Below are 20,206 nucleotides of genomic sequence, written 5' to 3'. Positions count from 1 at the left end.
AAAATATCATTTTGTAGGTTAATGTGGATTTTCTACCGGACAACTTCTTCATAGGAAAGGCGCGAGTATAAGACCGCCGCCATTTCATCTTTGCCACCCCGGATGGTCTTCAAACCCTCTGTGGGGTCAAACGGTGGTATATGGACGGGACTTTTAAGATCGTCCGGGCACCGTTTTACCAGCTTTTGATTATCCACGCCTTCGTCAAATCGGGCGATGTCATGAAGCAGCTTCCGCTAGTCTTCATTCTGATGTCTGGGAAGCGGAAAAGGGATTATGGCGAGGTATTCTCCACAAAATAAATGAATGTTATTAGTAAATCACATTTTAATCGGCCAAGAAAAATTCAATATGTTTACATGTATATCAACATCCCCTATTTTCAGTTAAAATAAGTTAAAGTGTGTGAAATGTCAGTATTGTAATGACAATGAATAAAAATTGTTTTATTATTATTATTTTTTTTGGAACACCTGCCAAGGCAGCCTTAAGTTAACAGCGTAGTTGTTGACTTTGAGGCAGGTCTTTGGCAAGCCATTAGGGAGACCTTACCAGACCTCAACATCCATGGATGTGTCTTCCACTGGACGCAGGGTCTCTGGCGAAAAGCTGCTTTAATCGGGCTCTCGTCAGCGTACAGACATGGCGACGGGACGCACGATTTTATTAGGATGTGCCTTGGCCTGCCGTTCCTTCCTTCGGCACACATCGGGCAAGCTTTTGATAAGCTTCGAGAGCGAGCCTCGACCCCCCTGCTTTAGGTATTTTTTTAAATACAACTTCTGCATCTCATTATATATATTACTATTTTTTACATTAAAAAAAAACAATATGCTTTGATTAAAATTGCATATTATGAACTATGATTTTCTTTAAAAACAACAGAGCTGATGGTTTACTTGGAGGAGACCTGGATAGACAATCCCTTGTGGCCCACCCACTCTTGGTCGGTGTTCAGGCAGTCCATACGAACCAACAACGACGTTGAGGGTTGGCACCGGCGCCTCAACGACCAATCACCAAATGGACAGCTGCCCTTCTATGTTCTGCTGCCACTTCTTCACCAAGAGGCCAACCTGCAACCCCTTCAGCGGAAATTGGTGTCCGAAGGAAAGTTATGCTGCAGACAGAGGAAAACCGGACAACAGCAGCGAATCTTCCGCCTCTGGGACCAATACGAGTCCAAGGAAATTCGCTCCCTGCGGTTCCTTTCCAAGTGTGGTAAGATTATTGGGCATTGACAAACAGACGTGACTGACCATTTAAAGAGCCCTGGACAATGAATATCAGATCTCTACGTCGCCTTGCTGCGACATTGCGTGATGCATGGGGATCTGAAACTTTTTCAGACTTGCAGACAGATGTTGTACATAGCTGTAAATAGTAATTTCAATATTTTCAATATGTATAAACGCTAGTCCTGTTTAATGCAATGTGCAATATTTACATTCAACATGTATTTTGCTTAGAAAGTGTAAGGAAAGCTACGGCATTCAAAACACCATAACACGGACAAGGGGTCAAAAGGTTAAAGTATGCATTTTATTTTGACGTCACAAACGTTGAAAGCCGTGTAAGTGCAACGTCATAAACGAAAATCAAAATTCACGCTCACAGTGAACAGAAGCTGTTGCAACGGCTCTTCCATTAATTATAACTTACCCGAAGGATAATACAGAGATTTTGAAATATAAATCACATTTGCAGTCAAAGCAAGGAGTCAAAAAATGTAAATATAAGCATTGAATCATTATTTTTTGAAAGATATAGTCTCATAACTGCAACGATATGTGCAAACAAATTTTCATAACGCGCTAAAGCGCGTTACTCAATTTGCTTGCAAACACCGTTGCAGTTATGAGACTATATCTTTCAAAAATAATGATTCAATGCTTAAATGTTACATACAAATGATGCTAAATTGATATAGTAATATGTATATTTCAAGCAATAGCAAAGGCATTGTTTAGCAGAGATCAAATTTGTAAATGTGCTGTTAAAAAGAATGTCACATACGAAGTTGCCTTGTGGAATGATAAGAGGTGCATACTTGCTGACTGTTTTCCAAATCAGAGACCCTGGCCTTGATACTAATGTGAGACATAATAGACCGTTTTCCACACTGGATTTGCCGGCTTTATTGGGCGACGAGATCTACAGCAGACCTTTTTCCAATATCAGAGGTATCTCCTTGTGGGGTGGTAAGATACATAGCAGACCGTTTTCCACAGTAGAGTTATCTGAGTTAGAGAGGGACTGTGTTTATTCCCTTTTTCACAATTTTGTATTGTTTGTGGATTTTTAAGATCAATCAGTGTTTTTTATCTTCGCCCTTTTCATTGCAATTCTGAATTTTATACTTGTATATCTACATGTCATCATACTTGTCGAAAAAGAGATATTTTAGCATTAAATGCAGACATGAAAAATGTGTACAATGTTTGATTTATTCCAATTTTCATGACAATGTATTACATATAAATGTAAAAGTCTTCTAAATCAGATCGATCCTTGAAGTAACTAAAAACTATCTAAAACAATTCAGTTACGGTTTGTTATCGTGAATCAGTGCCTTTTGTAACTAATCTCTTAATGTTGAAAAAAGAAATTTTTCGGTGAAAAAAATTAATATCATGCATTGCACTAACAAAACACGCATGTAAATACTTATAGAACAATGGCCGCGTCTTCTCTATGATTCTTGTGACAACGGATGATAGTATGTTGAATATAAACACGTAGCAGACTTTCATGTTCTGCATATTAACGTAGAGTACAGCCTGATACTGGTATGTTATCCTAAAGAAGATAATGTACATAATTTTAGTTTGCGGCTTGAAGGGAAAAACACTGTTTAAATAAAAAGTGAAATAAAGTTGGTAATTAAAGATCCCTTATTAAGACAATGATTTGACAGTCACGAGTCTCTCGGATGAGGCCTTTAGAAGTCGGGTCCCAAGTCACGGTAGGTGCTGGCACGATAAAGAACCCTCACTGTTCAATGACCCTAGTGCCCAGTATAGGTCTAAATTTGAAGCCCTTCACGGCATACTGTAAATCTCTATATATGAGTTAAATATTTTCGAATGAGACTTCAACAACATACAATCAATCAATCAATTATCAGCCTTTGACTATAAATTTATAAATTTCGTAAAAATAATTGGTTTAAAAAGTTAAACAAGCTTGATTTTACTATGCTGCGTGAATAAAATTTCAATATAATAATTAATCACAATGTTAATCACATGTTTTTTGCTGATGACTTAGTATTAATTTCTGAATCTCCATCTGGGCTTCAACATTGCCTGAATGCCTTAGAAAAATATTGTACAGATTGGCAGTTACAAGTTAATATGAAAAAAAACCAATGCAATGATTTTCTCTAGAAAAGCATCAGTAAATGATATGTATGGATTTTATTTTAAGCATAACATTATACCTATAACATCCCTAACAAAAAATACTATAGTAAACTATAGTTAACTATAGTTTACTATAGTTAACTATAGTACCAAAGTAAAAACTTTGGAACTTTGATTTACAATAGTTAAAACTTTGGAACTTTGATTTACTATAGTGAAAACTTTGGAACTTTGATTTACTATAGTGAAAACTTTGGAACTTTGATTTACTATAGTAAAAACTTTGGAACTTTGAATTACTATAGTGAAAACTTTGGAACTTTGATCTACTGTAGTGAAAACTTTGGAACTTTGGAACTTTGATTTACTTCAGTGAAAACTTTGGAACTTTGATTTACTATAGTAAAAACTTTGAAACTTTGATTAAGTACGATAAATCCTGTGGAATTATGTTTTTGATTCCCATTCTTTACATTTTATGATATTTCAAGTTTAAGATTCATAAAAGCTTTAGAGAACATTTTTAAAACCCGACCCCTCCCCTAAAAGAATAATGTACAAGATATGAATTTTAATGTAAAGGTTGTCGCTTGCGCCGATAAATAAGCAATATTTATTTCAATGCATTTAATTTTAATGTTATGCAGATGTAACGTAAGTCTCATTTATGGAGAAAAAATAATATATTATCGTGTCATTTAGAATCAAAATATCTGCTTCATCAACTTCAGTCAACATGTATTTTTTTTAAATTTATAAATGTAAATATTGCATTTGAATTAACTACTTTGTATATTTAAATAAAGATGTACAACAAAAACCAGCCCCAACCAACCCCATATCCACCTCTCCCCTAAAACGGCTAAATAATAAAAAAAATTAATAAAAATACATAAGTTGTTAAACTAATGAAAAAACTATGAAACTTTGATTAAGTATAGGGAAAACTTTGAAACTTTAATTAACTATAGTAAAAACTTTGGAACTTTGATTTACTATAGTGAAAACTTTGGAACTTTGATTTACTATAGAAAAACTTTGGAACTTTGATTTACTATAGTAAAAACTTTAGAACTTTGATTTACTATAGTGAAAACTTTGGAACTTTGATTTACTATAGTGAAAACTTTGGAACTTTGATTTACTATGGTAAAAACTTTGGAACTTTGATTTACTATAGTAAAAACTTTGATTTACTATAGTTAACTATAGTAAACTATAGTTAACTATAGTTTACTATAGTATTTTTTTGTTAGGGATACCAATATAAATATTTAGGACTTGTGTTTACATCAAATGGAAAACTAAAGTTTGCTTCTGAGCAACTTTCAGAACGTGCTAAAAAGGCACATTATGCACTGAAATCAAGTATACCTGGAAATAACAATCTTTCAGTTCAAGTGTTACTTAAACTATACAATTCAATGATTGTTCCAATTATAACACATGGATCTGAAATATGGATCACAGACTATAAATTAGATATTAAATCTTCAGAATGTTTTCCATTTGAAAAAATTCAAAATCATATTCTCAAAGATATTCTAGGTGTACATAGAAAAGCATCAAATTTAGCAGTCAATGCTGAACTAGGTTCTTATCCACTTTACTATATATGTTATGAAAACATGCTTAAATATTATATCAGATTAAGGAATATGGAATCAAATACCACATATAATAATGCACTTTTAGTATCAGCTTTCAAAGAGGACAAAGAGTTAGCTCTGAAAAAGGGTTATACTTCATGGCAAAGCAAGATTTTCAATCTTCAACAAAAACTAAACTTGACTTCTTTAAATATTTCCCATAGGTATTTGAGGTTTACGTTAAATAAAACTTTTGCTGATATGACCTTTGAACAATTGAGCAAAATCTCATCTTCTAACTCAGGAAAACTTTATTTTATAGTAAAATCTTAAACTGCACTGATTATAAATTGCAGGATTACTTAAAGTTTCCTTTAAAAAAAAGCATGAAAGATCACAGCCAACAAATTAAGAATTAGTGCACATTCACTATTCATTGAAACAGGTAGATACTGTAAACCAATAGTACCTAAGGAAAAACGTTTATGCTATGCTTGTAAATTATTGGTTGAAAATGAAAAACATTTTGTACTTTACTGTCCTGTGTATGACAATCTTCGATTTCAATATTGTGATATTTTTTATGATAAATTATACTGTGGTACTGATCCCATTAAAGAAATTATTAACCCATGTGAATATACAAAACGTTTATGTATCTACTTAGATAAATGCTTTATGCAGAGGAAACAATGCCAAGGTCTATAAGGAACTGTGTAAATTGAATTGCATGCAATTATGTTGTAATATTCTTTCTTTTCTCTTTTTTCTGTTATCTGTCATTTGATTTCTTATTTTGACTGTATGTTAACATGGTAATGTCAATAAACTGAATTGAATATAATAACGAACAGTAATCAATCTACGATTTTTTGCCTTGAACTTGAAGTTTGACCAAATGTTCAAACACTTCAACATTGCTGATAACTTTTGAAGGAAAAAAAAAGGAATAGTTTAGTTGAATTTGATATGTGTATTACCTGTGATAACACGTTTCTAAGTGTGCTTTGTTGTTTAACCACCTGGTCTTGATGTAAAACCAAATTTTCCAAAAGAAATATTGCTGATAACTTTTGAAAGAGAGAAAATAAAGAGTTTAAATTATATATGACATGTGCATTACCTTGACCCCATGGCCTTGACCATTACCTGTGAAAAGACCTCTCAAAATGTACTATGATTTTTAAACCCATGACCTTGACCTTAAAGTTTAACATAATTTAAAAAAAAAACATTGTTGATAAATTTTGAAAAGAAAAGATTTGGTTTTTATATTTTTACATATGCATCTCTGGTTTTTGACCTCATGATCTAAATGTTAAGGTATTAATTTATTTTTTAACATTGGTCATAACGTTTGAATGAAAGAAGATAGAACTTTCATTTTTTTTACATGCACAATAACTATGAGAACAACCCCTAGAAAGAATTATCATTTTTGGCTTCATGATCTTGATCTAAAATTCTAACCTACTTATCAGAAATATTAACTTTTTGCCATAACGTTTGCTCCAGAAGAGAGAGAGCTTCCCTATTTTTTTTTTTTTTTCAAATAAGCATTACTTGTGACAAGACCTTTCAGACTGTGTTATGATAATTGACCTCATGACCTTGATCTTGAAGGTTGATACTGTAATTTCTGAATCTGATTTACTGATTTTAACATTTTTTTTCACTGCCCATTATGCTCAGCTGTAATTCTAGATTCAATTTTTCAACTAATACATTTCAGATTTATTTTGACAAGCAGCAACTGAGTAAGCATTTCTAAGAGTTCTGAAAAGGGGACAGCTTTTGGAAATAAATAACTAATCTGTACTCGATTGGTAAGGAATTAAATAATCTGTACTCGATTGGTAAGGAATTATATTTTCTGTCCTTGCCTGGTCTTACTCCCTCTTCCCCCATGAAATAAAGTGTTGGAGTTTGGCAATTTCTTTTTTTTTGGGGGGGGGGGTTGAAAAATTTTCAAACTTTTTTCATTGAAAAGAAAATAAATATTTTTCCCTAAACATGTAGAAAGTGAATAATCTGTCCTACACTGGTATGATTTTTTTTTAAAATGCCTGTCGCGCCTCTCATCACCACCCGTGAAGAAAAAGTCGCTCCCTAATGCATTGAATCTGTCAAGACTTCGCCTCTTGCACATATACTGGAAGTAAATGTAAATATTAGTTTGAATGTTAATCTACATTTAATCCGAATGCCTTTAACCTGTTTGTGTTGGAGTGTATTCGAGTCACCCATTCTCTGGTATCCAAAAAAAAAAAAAAAAAAAAAAAAAAAAAAAAAAAAAACAACAACAACAACAACAACAAAAGCAAATTACAGAAACAAAAACAATTTTTTTTTTTTTTTTTTTTTTTTTTTTACTCATTCTGTGGTCAATATGGATCATATAATATGTGCATCGGGCTTTTTACTGCAGGTAACATTTAACATGAAATCAGGGGGTTGACCAGTGTGTGAATGATCATCATGGGAGAAAAATTACACATGATGTCTATAGATATGAGTGATGGTTTAAAGTTTCAAGGAGCAATTCTTTTAAAACTCTACATTTCCTGTGAACTCACACAACCCCACTCCACTGAGAATATTTTTTATGAAAATTGAAAAAACGGACGTTTCCTCTTTCCGTTTAGAGCAGACAGCCATGTTGATCAACTTTTACAGATGGGAAGGGCCTAATACACATATGTAAATCCATTCAGGGATCACAGCGGAACATGACTTCAGGTATACTTCGCAGAGAATTTTTTTTAATTTAAGGAGGTTGGATCCTGCCATCAAATGTAATGAGAATTTTTTATGAAGTATATTTTTAGAATCTAAGCACATAGCTTAATTAAAAATCAAAACAAAAAACTGGGGTCAATGCGCTTCTTTTGGCGCTACAGAGCATTTAGTTTGACCTTTTTGCACTGTAAATACGTCTTACACATTAATCAATTTTTAAAGGTTTTCCTCCAATACTTTTTTATTCAAATAAGTTATGGGAACAAACACAGTCTTATTTCATCTTGAATAGACACATTAAAATTTTTGACAACAAAAAAATTTCAAATTACTTCGCATGTTCAATTATTTGACTTTTTTGCACTCAAAAAATGTTATTTTTCTGGCATTAAAAGTTTACCAAGCAATAAAATCATTTGAAAGTAATGACATTTTACTGAATTTAAGAGAAATGGTTAAGAGTATCTTATATATTCAGAAAAGCAAATTAAAAGTGGGGGTCTGTGATGTTAATTTTTAGATATTACTAAAATAGTGCTAATTTTAAGCTTAAATTAGGGCGATTTTTTTCTGGATTTTCACAATACATTTGCTGTATTTATCAAATATGATGATAGAATTCATGATAGTTTATTTGATATATAATTTAGGACCAGCATAAAACAATTCATGGCACAGAATAACTCTGTGGATAGGCTACATTGAAAAAAATAGGAATCCAAATTTAACATACTTTAAATACTTCGAAAGAGAAAAAAAATGATCATTTTCTTCTAAAAAACCTTCCGCCACAAAATATAGTTCCTCACTTAATGCTTTTGGTATGGAATTTAACCATGCAGTTTTAACTGAATATATTTTAATTGGTATTGTAGAATCCATATTTATCGTTAGAACTAAAACATTATGCAGAATTTTTGAAATATAGGTTAAGACAAAAATCTGCTCAAAAGCTCAGGAGCGAACCTCGTTAAGATTTTACTGTTGATATGGACAATTCAGCTCCAAACTGTACGTACTGATTTCAAACTACAATATGTTATTTGTTTTATTTAAGATTTTACTGTCGATATGGATAATTCGGTTCCAAACTGTAAGTACTGATTTCAAACTACAATATGTTATTTTTCTTAATTTAAGGTTTTACTGTCGATATGGATAATTCAGCTCCAAACTGTAAGTACTGATTTCAAACTACAATATGTTAATACCTCTTATACTCAACAGTGTTATGTTTTCTTCCTTCTTCCGCATGCACACATTTTGCACAGAAGGAACGAATCAAAATTCAACATTGTCACTTAAAATCTAAATAAATATTGTTGGTGTATTCGCAAGTATTCTGTTCTTTCCCGATCTATCTCATAAATGTCCTAGAATGTGAGATTTAACGTCCGAGAAAAATTAAAACTAGACGATTAAAAATTTAAACAACAAAAAAGTTATGTTTTGATCCCCCCACTTGTGTTTATAGTGTAGGGATGATCAGAAAGTTGGAAGACAGATTGTGATGATATCATGTACTTAACGTCTACATTCTGTGATGCTTATAGAGATATCATCTGAGATCTATATAGGGATATCATCATCTTAATGATGTACAACTACATGTATGTTAGTGTGTCAGGGGTTAATAATAATGGCGTAACACATACGGGTTCGCTCGTGTGTGCGCGTATGCAATAAGTGAAATGACATAGCTATATAGTCCCCGATAATGAAAGATGTCAGCTGTCGTACTTTCACTCTTTTTATACACAGCAAGATGACATTTTTAAAACGTGCTAATTTCAGCGATTTTTTATGAGTGTATTTAGACACACCTAGAAAAACACATAATAAACAAAATACACCCTCCTGAAACCAAGCGCCTATTGTATATATATGTATAAAGTAGTTATAGCAATTTCTTAGTTGTAAGTACAGGACTATGAAATCAATTGTATTTAATCTGGGAGATCAATTTGCTTAATTAACAGGTGTTGACAGATTAAACTCAAGGACTATCAATAAAAAAGACCATTCACTAAAAATGCATTCCAAAATAAAAAAGGAAATTCCTTGCGTCCCTTTCTAGGTTTTAATGTTAAAGACATTTAGGAAACATTTAGAAAACTCAATTCATTGGAAAGAGATAAATATGGTATAAGCTTTTTCTACACAATGTACCGTGAAGTGGATTTGCAACATGTATAATGAAACAGACTTGCAGGATTAATCCCTCATTTTTAAAACAAATCGTTTTCTTTAATTTTTGACTTATGGAAAAATCCCCCATCTCTAAAACATTGATCATGCATTTCTTCAACATTATATACGTACAAACAAAGAGAAATGGGGGATTAATCTCCCATCTATTTAACAAACTGATGATCAAGGTTTTCAACATATCTATCCTAAGAAGAAGAAAGGGAGATTAACCCCCCCCACCCCCCCACCCCCACACACACCTTACTGATGATAAAACAAGACCTACAAAACTGATCATCAGTGTTTTCAACCTATTTATACAAAAAAGGAAAGCAGAATTAACATGATTAATTCATCTTCTAACTGATTTATTATGATTTTTTTTAAACATATGTATACCAAAAAAAAAAGAATGGGGGATTAATCCCCCATCTATTAAATGATTTGATGATCAAGGTTTTTAACATTTTATACAAAGAGAGAAAGGGGATTAATCCCCCATCTATTAAACAAACTAATGATCAAGGTTTTCAACATAATTTTACAAAGAAAGAGAAAGGGGGATTAATCCCATATCTAACTGTTCATAAAACAAAACTTATTAAACTGTTGATCATGGTTTTCGACATTATAATATAAAGAAATAAACATGTGGGATTCATATCCTATCTATTAGTTAAACAATATAAAAGTTTTGGACATAATAAAATAAAATGGGGATTAATTACCCCATCTCTTAAAACATTGCCATGAGGTTTCCTCACCGTGTACAAGGGATCAAATCTCCAGCTTTAACACATACATGTATTGTTAATACATAAATAAATTATATTACTGCTACTGTAGTCTTGGTTCAGTTAAGGCTGCAGTAAGGAGGCGGGGCCTAATTTATACGGGAAATGCTTACTATGATATCACAAAAAAATATAAGTTCTTCAAATTACCACAAAATGAAATGATTTGCTATTTTAAACTGTTGAATAGCTTTAAACTACATCAGTACTAACTAGTGCATGCATTATTGTCGTTGGTTAAATCCCACACAGCAATATATAAACAATTTCCTGATCGCAATGCACTTGTCAATGTGACGTCATATCGTAAAATTTGACGCAGTTTGTATGCAGTGAGAGGCGGATCAAGTTATATTTATTCAATGAAAAATGTATTTCGTAATTAAATTAAATATAAATTGTAGATATAAAAGAGGCCATTAAATTGGACGTGATGTCTATTTTATGATTTTATTCATATACTTCCCGTACATTCCCTAGACAAGCGATACTGTCGTATATTTGTATGCAGATTCATTGAAGGGTAATAGAAGGGTCGTAATAAATCGATATATTGCAAGGGCATACCCTCAATGAATTATGACAAGCTTTTACACATAAACTCAAGACGTATGAAGATATTTGAAAAGTGCTGCGAACCTGTTGAAATCTTGCAAATGAATTAATTATATCTATATTTAATGTACGTGACCAGCAAAATATTCAACATACGGTCTTACAAATGTAATTTTAGCAATTAGATAGTTGAATCTATATAGGTTCGCAGCACTTTTCATTAACTACAAAGAGCGTTTAAAATAATTATATGTTAAACTTAGATTTTCAACTTGGTTATGACCTTGCAATATTAGAATTTATAGATGACCTCAATACTTCAGGTAAATTTGCTAAAATCACGTGACTGCCACCTCACGTGACACGTCTAAATAAGAAATCTAATCGTCCTCAACATGTAGTTTTCAACCACATTGCATTTGTCCGATAATGGTAAAGTCCTAAAAAGAAACGCCCATCCTCGTAAAGGATGTATTTTCTATCTAAAAAATTCGCCGATATTTCCATTTGGCACCTTAACTGTACTGCGTACTTTTGAATTGCAAGGATTTGATTTTCAATACTTATCGATAACTGGTCAGCTTTTAAACATTTTCCACCAAGACTACCTTTCATGGAACAGATAATGTATTTTTTATCAAATGTTTGTTTATCTTTTTCATTCACTGTAAATGAAAGTTTCTGTGGGACATTTGTGAAGTGTCCATCCCGTATCACCCCCACTGGTCTTTGGCAGTATGTTAGAAAATTTCTATCTTTAAAGGCAACGTAAACTTGCCCTTGGTATATTCTACCAGCACTACTTCTTTCTCTTCAGCTATGATTACCTGGTGAAAAAAATGCAAAAAAAAAAAAAATTAATTAGAAAAGCAATAAATTGAAAGTTTTAGAATTTGATTTTATGTTTTGAAATGTAACGTACAGAGGGTCCACTTGATTGATTCTCGACTTGTACACTTTCTGATCTTTTCATTTTCTTTGGTACTATGTCTTTAATCTATTTTAAAACATAAACAACAAGAGAAAATATATGTGTACATATAAAAATATAGTGACTTATTAATATGTATGAGAAAAAAGTATAATAAAATCAATATTGAGAAAAGTTTTCAAATAAAATTTCATTTAATGCATATTGGAAGTAAATAATCAACAATATCTTTCAAATAAGTTCTCATTTTCATGCAATCTTTTACAAGGTGTATCTCCATTTTCTTTTAATGGAATGTTCGGCAACTGGAGCATGGATTTAAAAGAAACATATCCAATTCAATCTGATTTAAATTATCACATACGTTTATTAGTTATAAATGTATTATGGTGCATGTGAGTATTATGTGTAGCTGATGCTTTCAGATTCTTTGGCTTAACTTAGCCAGTAAACCAAAGCAATATTTTTTTTCACTCACCTTGTCTGTTGCTCTAGCACGTGCTGTAACTTCTGTTGCTAGCTGAAATCTGTCCTTTTCCTCTTTAAGTAATTTTTGTAAATCATCTATTTCAGTCTTTAGCAAAAAATAAATGAGAAAATTCAATAAAATGCATTTTGGTTTGCTAATAAGCATTACAACAGTACACGTATGTGTGAAATGCAAAAGATATCAGACCTAACTCATTCAAGCATACAATCCATGGCAATAGTAATCCATGTTGTACCCATCATGATCAATGAGATGTTAAAGAACAACTTTTTTATCGAAAGTTTCATCGAAATATTTACCGTTTTTGAGTTATAAAACGAAAACTTTCGAGGGCTCTAGATCCCTTATTTTAGAGGCTAGCCCCTTTTTGGTGGTGTTGAATGAAAGCTCTGGAAATTATGCACAACTTTTATTCTACATGTCTTGACAAAATATTTTTAGTTTAAAAGATACAAAAGAAAATGTGTCTAAATATTAGCTCTTTTAGACGTCCTCAAAAAAAAAAAAAAAAAACCAACCAAACAAACAAACAAACAAAAAACCAATGTGCTCAACTACAATATTTCCTCTTTTCAATTTCAATGATATTTGTGTTCCAGCTATTATAGTCTCGGAGCCTTTGTCTGGAAAGCAAACAACCTAAAATTTCAATCAAAATAAATAACTCGTGAGCGGAAAGGAATTTTTGAAATGTAGTGCAGAATTTTAAAATTGTTTTGTAAAGTCTAAATGCTCTGAAAATTTGATTCGAATCTGTTGAGAAATGAGGAAGATATGAAGCTTCAAAATTGGCGTCCTGGAAAAAAAAGAATAATTAGAATAATCTTCATCATCAGAATCAGTAGAAGGTCCTCCGTTGGAAACGGAAGACCTTAAAAAAAAAAAACTTGAAGAGTAATTAATAAAATACGAGTGACAAAAATTGTAGGGATATGTACAAAATGATTGAACGAATCATATTGAACGTTTTCGTTGGTGATATGGTGATAGTATAACGAAAGTATTTCCAAAATCCTTTGTTTTTATACTGAAATGACTACGGGATGTTCCGTCTTCCTGATGAATACATAGGGCTCATAGCGGGTGTAACCGGTCGACAGGGAATGCTTGCTCCTTCTAGGAACCTGAACTAATCCTTTGGAATTTCCAGGAGCCGGTGTTTATTCGCTCTTCACAATTTTATATTGTTTGTGGATTTTTGATATCGATCACTGTTCGCTATATTCACCTTTTTCATTGCACTCCTGCATTTTAAATTTGTATATCTACATGTAATCATTCTTGTCGAAAAAGACATATTCTAGCATTAAATGCAGACATAAAAAAATCTATTGCAATGTTTGATTTATTACACTTTTTTATGAAAATGTTTACATACATTTATGCTTTCTAATTCAGATCAATCCTTGAAGTAATTTAACACTATCTAAAACAATTCAGTTATGCTATGTAATCATGTATCAGTGTCTTTCGTAAGCAATCTCTCAATGTTACAAAAAAGAAAATTTTCGGTAACAAACTTAATATCATGCATTGCACTACGAAAACACGCATGTGAAAACTTATAGAATAATGACCGTCTCTTTTCTTTCATTCTTGTGACATCGGAAGATTGTAAGTTGAACATAAACACGTCGCAGACTTTCATGTTTTGCAATTTATTCACGTGATTAGATAATTACCTTAGAGTACAGACAGATACTAGTATGTTACCCAAAAGAAGATAAGATAATGTACATAATTTTGTTTTTTTTTTTTCTGTTTGAAAAGGAAAAAACACTGTTTAAATTAAAAGTGAAAGAAAGTTGGTAAAGATCCCTTATTAAGACAATAATTTGACAGTCACGGTCTTTCGAATGAGACCTTTAAAATACAGGTCTCGTGTCACGGTAGGTGTAGGTACGATAAAGAACCATCACTGCTCACTGACCGAGAGTGCCGAGAAAAGGTCTAAAGTTGAAGCCCTTCACTGGTATACTGTAAATCTCTATATGAGTGAAAAAAAATCGAACTGGACTTTAAATACATACAATCAATGAATAATTTTTAGCCTTTTTCTTATATATTTATAAATTTTGTGAAAATATTTGGTTTAAAAAGTTAAACAAGCTTGATTTTACTATGCTGCGTGAATAAAATTTCAATACAATAACGAACGGTAATCAATCTCAGTAATCTACAATTTTTTCCTTGAACTTGAGTTTGACAAAATGTTCGAACACTTCAACATTGCTGATAACTTTCTTTTCTTCCTTGTCACAAGTAATGTATATTTGAAAAAAAAAAATAAGGAAGTTCTGTCTCTTCTGGAGCAAACGTTATGGCTAAAGTTAAAGTTTCTGATTTTAAATCAAGATCATGAAGTCAAAAATGAAGGAAAGAAGATAGAGAACAGCAATTTATATTAGATATGTGCATTACCTGTGATTACACGTTTCCAAGTGCGCTATGTTTATTGAGTCAAATGCTGACTGACGTTTTTCATACTAATTGTTAGGCCATTATTTACACACTGAATTGTCGACGGATTTTTCCGTTATTTCTCGATCATGACAAGGAGCACACGGCGGGTGTGACCGGTCGGCAGGGGATGCTCACTCCTCCATGGCACCTGATCCCACCTCTGATGTTTAGAGGTCCGTGTTTGCTCTGCTCCTATTTTGTATTTTTAATGGACTTTTGAGCTTGAATACTGTTCGTTATCTCCATATATCACATTTTCTTTTTAACCACCTGGCATTGACGTAAAACCAAATTTTCCAAAAAACAAAATATTGCTGATAACTTTTGAAGGAGACAACATAATGCGTTTAAATTACTGAGATGTGCATTACCTTGACCCCATGGCCTCGACCATTACCTGTGAGAAGTCCTCTTAAAATGTACTATGATTTTTAAACCCTTGACCTTGACCTTAAAGTTTAACATAATTTGAAAAAAAAAATTGTTGATAATTTTTGAAAAAGAAAAGATTTGGTTTTCATATTTTGACATGTACATCTCTGGTTTTTGACCTGAAGATGTAAATGTTAAGGTTTTATTTATTTTTTTACTTTGGTCATAATGTTTGAATGAAAGAAGATAGAGCTTTCATTTTTTTTTACATGCACAATAACTATTACAACAACCTCATGATATTTATAATAATAATATAATTACAACAACGACTTCATGATCTTTATCTTAAATTCTAACCTACTTATCAGAAATTTTAACTTTTGCCATAACGTTTGCTCCAGAGGAGACAGAGCTTCCCTATTTTTTTTTTAAAACCAATATGCATTACTGGTGACAAGACCTTTCAGACTGCATGTGTTATGATATTTGACCTCATGACCTTGATCTTGAAGGTTGATACTGTAATTTCTGAATCTGATTTACTGATTTTAACATTTCTTTTCATTGCCCATCATGCTCAGCTTTTAATTCTAGATTCAATTTTTCAACTAATACATTTCAGATTTATTTTGACAAGCAGCAACTGAGTTAGCATTTTTGAGAGTTCTGAAAAGGGGACAGCTTTTGGAAATAAATAAATAATTAGTACTCGATTGGTAAGGAAATAAATTATCTGTCCTTGCCTGGTCTTACTCCCTCTTCCCCCATGAAATAGAGTGTTGGAGTTTGGCAATTTCTTTTTCTTGTGGGGGGGGGGGGTTCAAATTTTCAAACTGTTTTCATTGAAAAGAAAATAAATATTTTTCCCTAAACATGTAGAAAGTGAATAATCTGTCCTACACTGGTATGATTTTTTTTAAAATGCCTGTCGCGCCTCTCATCACCACCCGTGAAGAAAAAGTCGCTCCCTAATGCATTGAATCTGTCAAGACTTCGCCTCTTGCACATATACTGGAAGTAAATGTAAATATTAGTTTGAATGTTAATCTACATTTAATCCGAATGCCTGTAACCTATTTGTGTTGGAGTGTATTCGAGTCACCCATTCTCTGTTATCCAAAACAAAAATAACAAAACAAAAACAAATAACAGAAACAAAAAAAGCCCTGTATTTCAAAATGAAGGTTGTGAGTTTTCTTTTTCGTTTTACTCATTCTGTAGTCGATATGGATCATATAATATGTGCATCGGGCTTCTTACTGTTTGTAACATTTAACATGAAATCAGGGGGTTGACCAGTGTGTGAATGATCATCATGGGAGAAAAATTACACATGATGTATACAGATATGTGTGATAGAGAATTGTGTACAGTGTCAAGGAGCAATTCTTTTAAAACTCTACATTTCCTGTGAACTCACACAACCCCACTCCACTGTGAATCTTTTTTTTTTATGAAATTAAAAAACCCCCTGAAATTTCCTCTTTCCTGTTAGAGCAGACAGCCATGTTGAGCAACTTTCTACAGATGGGAAGGACCTAATATACATATGTAAATCCATTTAGGGATCACAGCTGAACATGACTTCAGGTATTTTTTGTAGGGAATTTTTCTTAATTTAAGATTTTACTGTCGATATGGACAATTAAGCTCAAAACTGTAAGTACTGATTTCAAACTACAATATGTTAATACATCTTATACTCAACAGTGTTATGTTTTCTTCCTTCTTCCGCATGCACACATTTTGCACAGAAGGAACGAATCAAAATTCAACATTTTCACTTAATATCTAAATAATTTTTTTTGGTGAATTCGCAGTATTCTTAAAAAAAGTTGTGTTTTATCCCCCCCCCCCCCCCGTGTTTACAGTGTAGGGCTTTCAGAAAGTTTTAAGACAGAGTGTTATGAGATCCTGTACATAACATTTCCATCTTGAGATGTTTATAGAGATATCATCTGAGACCTATATAGGGATATCATTTTCTTAATGATGAACAATCATGTTAGTGTGTCAGGGGTTAATAATAAAAGCGTAACACATACGGGTTTGCTCTTGTGTACGCGTGAGCAATAAGTGAAATGACCTAGCTATATAGTACCCGATAATGTAACTGTCGTACCTTTACTCTTTTTATACACATTAATATGACATTTTTAAAACGTGCTAATTTCATATATAATTTCATATATATATATATATATATATATATATATATATATATATATATATATATATATATATATATATATATATATATATATATATATATATATATATGAAATTATATATGAAATTAGCACGTTTTAAAAATGTCATATAAATGTGTATAAAAAGAAATTACTACAACTACTTTATATATATATATATATATATATATATATATATATATATATATATATATATATATATATATATATATATATATATATATATATATATATATATATATATATATATATAAAGTAGTTGTAGTAATTTCTTAGTTATAAGTACAGGACTATGAAATCAATTGTATTTAATCAGGGAGATCAATTTGCTTGATTAACAGGTGTTGACAGATTAAACTCAAGGACTATCAATAAAAACGACCATTCACTGAAGTTCTGTTTTCACAGAAAAATTATTTGGCGTCGGTACCTTGCCTCCAGCCTCAATTTAAGAACATAGGAATTAGGAATTACAGGCACGTCTAAATAAAAAAAAAAAATCATGATATTTTACTTCATTTATTTTCCTGGCGACAATTGATGGCAACATCAATGTTTTCTTGTTGTTTATGATAAGGGTGTAGTCTCGTTCAACCAGACGTTAGGCTGTGTCCGTAAACTCCGACCAGCATCTCCACTCTTCGGAGTTAACGGAGACAGCCAAGAGTCTGATTGAACCAGGCTAGAGTAGGGTTTCGCTCTCAGTTAACTGCATACTTTTACCTTGACAGACTCTCTCTAAAGCGTTTGTAAGACTCTCTTACAGGCGGTGCCGGGCAAAATATATATACACAATCTATACAAAACCAGAAGTAAATTTTAAAGTATTTTTTCTCGAATATCTCTCAAATTACGAGGTATAGATGACCCTAAAGACACTAGACGAAATACAAGAACTACAGGTAAGGGTAATAAATGTAGGCTAAAACCAGAGATTTAAGAGTTTTCCATTCTGATATCTCTGGTTTTATTCTACATTCATAAGCCCAACCGGAAATTCTTTGTATCTCCTCGCGAGTCTTAAAATGCATCGAGGTAATTTTCGAGGAAAAAATGTTAATTTGAAGTAGGTTAATGATTCATAGATAAACAAAATAGATTTAAGTGGGGATGACTAAAATTGAGTTAGGTACATGTGCCTTGTGGAAAGAAAAAGAAGGGGATTACCGTGACGTTTGACCAAATCTAAAAAAATCAACATTACCGATAACTTTTAAAGGAGAGAAAATAGGGTATTTATATTTGATGTGTATTTCTTGTGACAAGACGTTTCCAAGGACGCTATGATTTTTAACCTACTGACCTTGAAGCTAAACCTAAATTTTCAAAAATTTTAATATTGCAGATAATTTTTGGAGATAGGGAGTTTGAATTATATGTGACATATGCAATACATCGATCCCATGGCTTGACTAGCACCTGTGAAAAGACCTTTCCAAATATACTATGATTTTTAATTCCATGACCTTGAAGTTTAACATGATTTCAAAAATTTTAACATTGCTGATAGGTTTTGAATAAGAAAAGATTGGGTTTTCATATTTGGCATATGCACCTATGGTTTTTGACCTCATGACTTTTATAAAGTCTTTTTCATTTTTTTTCTTCTTTTACATTTGTCGTAAATTTGGTATGAAAGAAGATGGGGCTTTTATATTTTACATGCACATCAGAATTTTTATCTTTTGTTATAACCTTTGCACCAGAAGAGACAGAGCTTTAGTTCTTTTCTACCTGTGCATTACTTGTGACAAGACATTTTAGATTGTATTATAATATTTGACATCATGACCTTAATCTAGAAGATTGATACTGTAATTCCTGATTCTAATTTATTGACTTTTGACATTTTTTCATTCCTCATTATGTTCAGCTTTAATTCTAAATTCAGTTTTACAACAAATTTATTTCAGATTTATTTGAACAAGCAGCAACTTAGTAAACATTTCTAAGGGGTCTGAAGGGTGGGGAGCAGATCTTGGAAATAAAAATCTGTACTCGATTGGAAAGGAATCAAAACATCTGTCCTTGCCTGGTCTAACCACCACCTCCTTTCCCCCACTGTTTTGACCTGTTTGGATTGGGGTGTATGCAAGTCACCCAGTCTCTTTTATCCAAAAAAAAAAAATAATAATAATAATAAAATAAAATAAAAATTAAAAAAAATAAAAAAAAAATAAAAAAAAATATTTTTCGAATTGAAGGTTATGAGTGTTTTTTTAATGTTCCCCAAACAAAATTCTTCCGCCTTCAGCGGAATACCTTCTTGTTATTCTTAGGTTTCTTTTCCACAGTTTTTATTATTCTTTCTCTTACCGATTTTGTGCACGCGAGTTCTCGGAAACGGATTGCTCGATTTTCATGAAACTTTCAGGTCTGATAGAACATCAAAAAATCTAGACATATTTTTTTTTGTTTTGATGACGTCACTTCCGGTTCCGAGATTTCTGCATTTTAATGAATTTTAGAGGGTTAGTCTGTCCGCGAGTTTTCTCAAAAAAAGGC

General features: G+C 32.0%; 1 pseudogene; it reads left to right on the top strand.

The window, feature by feature from the left end:
• The first annotated feature begins 221 nt into the window (after nucleotides 1-221).
• Nucleotides 222-1,241, top strand: LOC133202159 (uncharacterized; annotated as a pseudogene).
• Nucleotides 1,242-20,206: the final 18,965 nt, after the last annotated feature.

Source organism: Saccostrea echinata, unplaced genomic scaffold (genome assembly GCF_033153115.1).
Source record: "Saccostrea echinata isolate AGI-Se365-2 ecotype Australia unplaced genomic scaffold, CSIRO_AGI_Sech_v1 ptg000046l, whole genome shotgun sequence".
Classification (NCBI taxonomy): domain Eukaryota; kingdom Metazoa; phylum Mollusca; class Bivalvia; order Ostreida; family Ostreidae; genus Saccostrea; species Saccostrea echinata.
This window is presented reverse-complemented; position numbering and strand designations above follow the sequence as displayed.